Raw genomic sequence first — 6,482 nt, 5'->3', positions numbered from 1 at the left:
GGAATTAAGGTGGGTCGTGAGGACATGAAGATGCAGCTTCCTGCCACTGATTCTGTGAACTGACATTGATAGCTGAATTTTCATCTTCCTCAGCCCTGGGCCAAACCCGCTACCCCAGCCATCCTCACATACTCTGAAAATTTCATCTGGAAGAGGCTGTTAGATCACCACTGAGCCAGGGGATCCCTGGACTAGTCTCGAGAAGAATTTGGGAAGACCAGGAGGAGGTCCTCTTGCTTCTCCCCTGCATCCTGAACCCCCCAACTTGCCCCCAGGTGGCATCGGGCCTAGGACCCGCCTCCTGCACCAGCCCCACACCCCAGCCTCTGGATCTGGACGCAGGGCCGGCAAGGGTGTTCAGCTGTTTGCTGAAGGAATTTATTCATTTGACCCATCTTCTCTTCCCCACTGTTAGTTTTCAGTTGCAACAAAGATTCAATAGAGCTCTGAAGAAAGAGCCAAGAAAAATGTTACATCCCAAAGAAAGACCTTGCAACAAAGCTGGAAACTGAGCCGGAGGCCAGTAAACCCAAGGCAAGAATGTGACTTCCGGCGGGGTGCCCAGGTGCTCTCAGATCACCTGCTCTGTGGTCCAGCCCCCTGCTCTGCCCTGCCCCAGGTGGCCACATGACTGTGGTGTACTTTGCTCTGGAGCCTTTCGGGAAGGGAAGAGGCCTGACCTTGAGGCTGGGGGCAGGGCAGGCACCACCCCGGCCCAAGGTTTCTGCTTCTGGCTCCTGCTCTGGGCTCTGTTTTGCCCTGGTGCCCTGCCCACCCGCAGAGGAAAGCAAACCTTTCCCCAGGCCATACGGAAGGAGAACTGAACATGGCAGGGGCCCTGTCGGACCGGTGATAACAGGCTGATTGGCTCCCTGGAAGTGACCAGGCTTGAGACAGGTGAGTCATTGTTTAAATCTCTGTGCATTTGGCCATTTGGCAGGGTGTGTGTGGGTGTGTGTGTTTGTGTCTGTGTGTGTCTGCACGTGTGTTTGTGTGTCTGTGTGTCTGAGAGTGTCCAAGCGTCCGTTGTCAAAGGTGCAAAGCTGGGCAGAGGCACTTGCTTTTCTGAGGGCCAGAGGTCCTCGTGTTTAGACCCCTGGTGGCTCCCTAAGTTGATTCTTGGAAGGAAATTCCTATTTAAATTTTCCTTAAGGGAAATTGCAGGTAAAGGCCTGGAGTGAAAATGAGGGTAATGAAGAGAAGCCCTTCGAAGAATCCATTTCAGGTGACCCAGAAATAGTCTAGAGTCATGATGTCCAAAGCGCATGTCATATTTTCTTGCAATATTACCTTTTAAAATCTACATCTTATTTTTCTTCTGTATCAAATGGCCACATTGTTCTGGAAGCAACATAACAGTGGGAATGATCACCTCAGTCTTCAGGAGCCTGGGCAAGGGTGGGACACAGAGCTCCCCCAGCAACAATCTCGCCAAACCAGAGGTCCCCAGGAATGGTCCCTTCACCCCCAATAGAAAGACTAGTTGAGGTCTGCTGTCTTTTCTTTCCCCTTGGTGGAATGGAGGTGTAAGAGATGAAAAAAGCCCCAAATCAGGATTGTTGGGGAAGCCTCATCTTTGTCTTCCAAGAAGCCCAGGTTGGCTGTATCCTGGAGGCCACGCCAGGTGCCACACTTTCAACTTTCTCTTGGAACGGAGGGCTCCAGCCTTTCATTACTGGAAGCTTACAACACATGGGCACACCAAGAATCACACGTGAAAATGTTTACTGCAGCCGGGTTTTATTCCAGAGAAAAAAATCAAAACCAAGTGAAAATCTAGTAATAGGAAAAAGGTCCGGCAGATTGGGATAGTTGTAGGAATGTTATGTTTGTTAAGCTTTTTAAAAAGATAGAATAAGTATAATTTTATGTTAATGCTATTTTTTTTTAAAGAATCATAGGAAAAACTTAAAGTAGACAAAAACAACACTTATGATTGTGCTCGGGGTGTGAGGTTATGAGTAGTTTTTTTATATGTTGATAATTATATGTTTATATTTATACTAAAAAACATTTTTTTAAACAAAGAGATGATGAGTCACTGTCAGAGGATTAAGATGCTGTGTCTGGTGTATTTGTTCACATTTTACCGAATTCTGATGTGTTTCGGGCCATAGATTTTCATGACATGAAATGGGTTTTGTATATCGGTGTGAGGAAATGGCAAAGAAAACTTGAAGGGCATCTTTAAATACTTACTAACATATCTCGGGCTGTGTCAAGACTTGCTCCTCATGTAACATTATGATAAGCACTTCGATAAGAAACAGGGTATGAGCCCAAGGTGGCCTGGAGAGTTCCAAAACTCCGTGCTTAAAAGTGGTTTGGGCCGGACGTGGTGGCTCATTCCTGTAATCCTAGCACTCTGGGAAGCCGAGGAGGGAGCATCACTTGAGGTCAGGAGCTTGAGACCAACCTGAGCAAGAGTGACCCCCTGTCTTTAGGAAAAATAGAAAACCAAGCTGGCTATGGTGGTGGGCGGCTGTCGTCCCAGCTACTCAGGAGGCTGAGGCAGGAGGGTTGCTTCAGCCTAGGAGTTTGAGGTTGCTATGAGCTATGATGATGCCCCTGTACTCTAGCTGGGGTGACTGAGGAAGACTCGGGTTTAAAAAAGAAAAAAAAGAAGAAGTGGCTTATCAGGACTTGCTACTGAGCTGGCCATCTTGTTTCTAGTGAGTGGCAGTGGTGGTTCCCCTGGGCCGGTGATCCTGATGCAGATGGCTTGTCTGCCGCTCTCTACCCAGTGGTGGCAGCCACCTGCCTTGACTCTGTGTCTCTGTCTAGAAAACGCTGCTGGCCACCCTGTGAGATGCCCTGACACGGGGCCCCAGAGTGTCCTGCTCAGTGTCAGTAGAGGCCCGGTGCAGCTGGCCTGGGTGGGTCTATGAGGTACCCACCCTGCTTACTCCATGGGGGCCCATGTGCTGGTCTTGGTCAGCTCCTCACCTGAGCGGGACATGTGGTGGACTTTTTGCTTTTCTTGGCTACTCAGAGCTGAGTTTCCTCAGTGGCTGCTGGAGACCCTTCTCTCTCTTTCCACAGCTGCCCAGTCACTGCTTGACAAGCACCTGGGGTATGATAGGTGGTGAAAGCCACACAGGGGATGAGATGGTCCCATTACAGCTTCCTGCTGGCCCCCCTCCTGCAATCCTGAGGTCACCACTGAGTGTGTGCTATGTGCAACCTCAATGCATGTAGATGTAGATATAGATACCTCAACCTCAATGCATGTAGATACCAAGACAACAATTAGATCTTGTCAGAGGCTTACAGCCCAGTCAGAGAGATAAGTCACTAATAAGAGAATTATTCCAATTAGGCTCAAAAACAGATAATTTCACTCCAGAAGAGGAGCGGGGAAGTGCAGGCTCACGATGGCAGGGACTTTGCCTATTTTATTCACTATTTGTAGGAGTTGCTGTGAGTGGGGGCAAGGCTGGCAGTGGGAGGCCAGTTAGGAGAGAGATTTGCACTAAGCCAAGTGGAGAGAAGTGAGAAATCACAGGGGCTTTATCTGACAGTGCAATCCCATTTTCAGACAGTGAAGTGGATGGATCAGTCCTGGTGGGATCTGATCAGAGACAGCACCTTTCTGTCACCTTTCTTGGTGACTCATTTGGAACTGTGGACTCTGCGGCGCCCTTTGGCTTGCAGGCTGTGTCACAGACTAGTTTCCTTCCTGGAGGGAGGGCTCGCTGGTGTTTCAAGGTGCGTTCCCATTTGCCCTTGTTGTTTATTTTTCTTTTATTTTTAATTTTCTGCTAGCAGTCGGACTCTGGGGAGGGAATTGCTTTGGGTGCTTGAGTTGGCAAGTGGGGCATTAGGAAGCAGAATGGGCCTGTCCGGGACACTTGCTGGGCAGCTGTGGGCCTGTGGAATGTGGATGTTCAGGGCGGCCATGCCGAGCCCTCACCATGCTGCTCTGAGAACCTGTCCCCAGCTAACTCAGCCAAATTCTCAGCAGGACCCTGTTCCCATCCAGTTAGGCCCTGTCTTAGTCCACCTGGTGCTTAGAACACCTGAGACTGGGTAATTTATAAAGAACAGAGACTTACCTCTTAGGGTTCTGGAGGCTGGGAAGTCCAAGGTCCAGTGCCTGTGCCTGGTGAGGCCTTCTCAGCGCATCTCCCGTGGAGGAGGGAGGAACGGCAGGAGAGCAAGCTTCGACGGGCAAGAGAGAAAGATGGAACTCTAGGCCTGAAGCCCACTGAGGACTGGCAAGGATCCATTCGTGGGGATGGAGCCCTCCTGACCTTGACATCTCCCGTAGGCCCCACCTCCCAGTGCCGTGACATTGAGGATTAAGCTTCCAACACCTGCTCTTTACGGGACACATTCAAACCACAGCAGGCCCCCAGAAGCTGTCCTCACTTCAGGCAAACAGCTCAAGACACAGGTGCTGGATTATGTGCTCATCCTCTGTGCTGGAACTTACTTGTTCCTTAGGTATTTACTGAGTACCTACTATGTGCCAGGTACCTGTGCTTAGCCCTGAAGAAGTTAGACAAAATCCTGGCAGTATTCTCAGCATTGGTTGCTAAAAAAATAAAAACAAAAACATGGTTGGAAAACTTAAGACAATTTTATTTTTCTAATCCTTCTCTGGACTGGCCTCAGACTCAAAAGTGAAGCTTGAGTGTATTCCCATTTAAGATGGGGTCCCAGGTGTGCTTTCTGCAACTGTGGAGTCTGCCCTGGTTAACCCCTTTTCCCCACTCAGTGGAAGCACTGAGACTCTTCTCTTCTGGATTCTATACCTCTGCAGTTATTCTGTGGCTGGGACAGTGTCACTGGTATTTAGGACTTTGTCTTGTTTGTTTACTTTCATCTTATCCCCGCAGGGCATCCAGACCGGCCAGTGGTGGCCCAGGCTGCTTGTTGGGGCAGCGAGGTAATGTGGGCTGCTCTCCCTGCTCACTGCTCTTCCTCCCTTCTCAAAATTCCTCCCTGTCCTCATTGTGGGAACCTCCCGCTTGGCTGCTGTGGTGAGGGAGGGAGAGGAGACCCTGCCCACAGGACTAGCTGCCCCCTTGATGGGTCCAGATATTGACTGGAGGCCGTTTCTCTTCCTAGAGGTCATCCAGATAGAATACAAAGTGATGCCAGTGGAGTGTCCGAGGGAGGTAGCAAGTCCAGACAATGGCCTTCAGTGACCACTGACCTTGTAAGAAGACAGCCAGGCGTTACTCGCCACCCGGGGAAAGCAGCCATCACACTCCCAAAGCATTCTTATCTGATGAGGCTTCTGTCCTGAACCACCAAGCCGTAGAAAATACAGGGTTCCCAGAAATATAGTCAGTAACAACACAGGGACGAAACCAGCAAATCCAGACCGGAGCCGGGCAAGGCAGCCTGATTCCTCCCACGAGTCAACTGCACAGAGAAGAAAAAAATCTGTGTCTATACTGCGGTTTGCAAAGGTGTGTGCCTGGGATTTGCTTTACACCAACCTGGTGGGGGGAGGTCCAGGGATGTGGGTGACTAGCTTGGCCAGAGCTGAGTACTGGGGAAGTAGGAGGTGGGTCCCTGGGCCCAGCAGATTGTTCCTTGAGGATGGTGTGCAGGGAGCTTTCTGTAACAGAGACATATGCAGAGTCCAGCCATTACATTTGGATAATAGAGCTGGCTTTTCTCCAGGGCACTGTGGGTTCTAAAGCTTTAGACACAGTGGGGAGAACATTGTTTTGAGATCATTGAAGCACCAACTTTAGCCCATGAATGAACAAGTGTGAGGTGCTCAGATACTTTTTACCTCTTGGGTGTTTCAGGTAGTTTCTGGAAGACGTAGCAGGTTGGTAAAAAGAAGCAGTGGGATGAGGACAGTGTGCAGTGAGTCCACCAGCAGGCAGCAGCGTTTCTCAGGGTCTGTGGTGGCTGGTGCCGGGCACTTGTCTGGTGTAGCTAGTTTTGTTTTTCGTGACAGACCTGTAGAAAAGATCTTGTGTACCCACGTTACAGCTGGGGAGTTGGGGCACAGGGTGCAGGGTTGAGCAGGGCTCCACCTGGGGGTGTCTGACTTGGGACCCCTGTTCTAGGCCGTGCATTGATGGGGGAAGTGCCAGGGAGGGAGCTCACTGCCATGTTCCAGCCTCAGTTGTCCAACCTGCTTCAGACAGTGTGTTTGTTCCTTTGCAGGCCATGGCGGAGGCGCAAGGGAGCCCCGGGCCCTGGGCCGCCCCTGACCAGCCCTGTGTGTTCAAGCTGGTTCTCCTGGGCAGTGGCTCTGTGGGCAAGTCCAGCTTGGCCCTGCGGTACGTGAAGGATGACTTCAGGAGCATCCTGCCCACTGTGGGATGTAAGTGAGGGGTGGGGACAGGGCCCCTGACCACCCACTGTAGGATGTAAGTGAGGGGTGGGGACAGGGCTCCTGACCACCCACTGTGGGATGTGAGGGGTGGGGACGGGGCCCCTGACCACCCACTGTGGGATGTAAGTGAGGGGTGGGGACAGGGCTCCTGACCACCCACTGTGGGATGTAAGTG

General features: G+C 51.0%; 1 long non-coding RNA gene across 3 annotated transcripts; it reads left to right on the top strand.

Annotated features, from left to right (window-relative positions):
* The first annotated feature begins 702 nt into the window (after window positions 1-702).
* Window positions 703-6,475, top strand: LOC105888429. Of its 3 annotated transcripts, XR_002771522.1 has the most exons (6): window positions 703-897; window positions 3,539-3,708; window positions 4,271-4,396; window positions 4,842-4,891; window positions 5,074-5,420; window positions 6,136-6,475. It is a non-coding gene; the product is annotated as an uncharacterized LOC105888429 (long non-coding RNA). The 3 variants fall into 3 exon arrangements; XR_002771521.1 differs by lacking the exon at window positions 4,271-4,396; XR_001161884.2 differs by lacking the exons at window positions 3,539-3,708; window positions 4,271-4,396.
* The last annotated feature ends 7 nt before the right edge of the window (window positions 6,476-6,482 follow it).

Source organism: Otolemur garnettii, unplaced genomic scaffold (genome assembly GCF_000181295.1).
Source record: "Otolemur garnettii isolate 467f Iridium unplaced genomic scaffold, OtoGar3 scaffold01117, whole genome shotgun sequence".
NCBI classification, from domain to species: Eukaryota; Metazoa; Chordata; class Mammalia; order Primates; family Galagidae; genus Otolemur; species Otolemur garnettii.
Note: the sequence above shows the minus strand (reverse complement) of the source record. Positions and strands in the feature narration are given on the sequence as shown.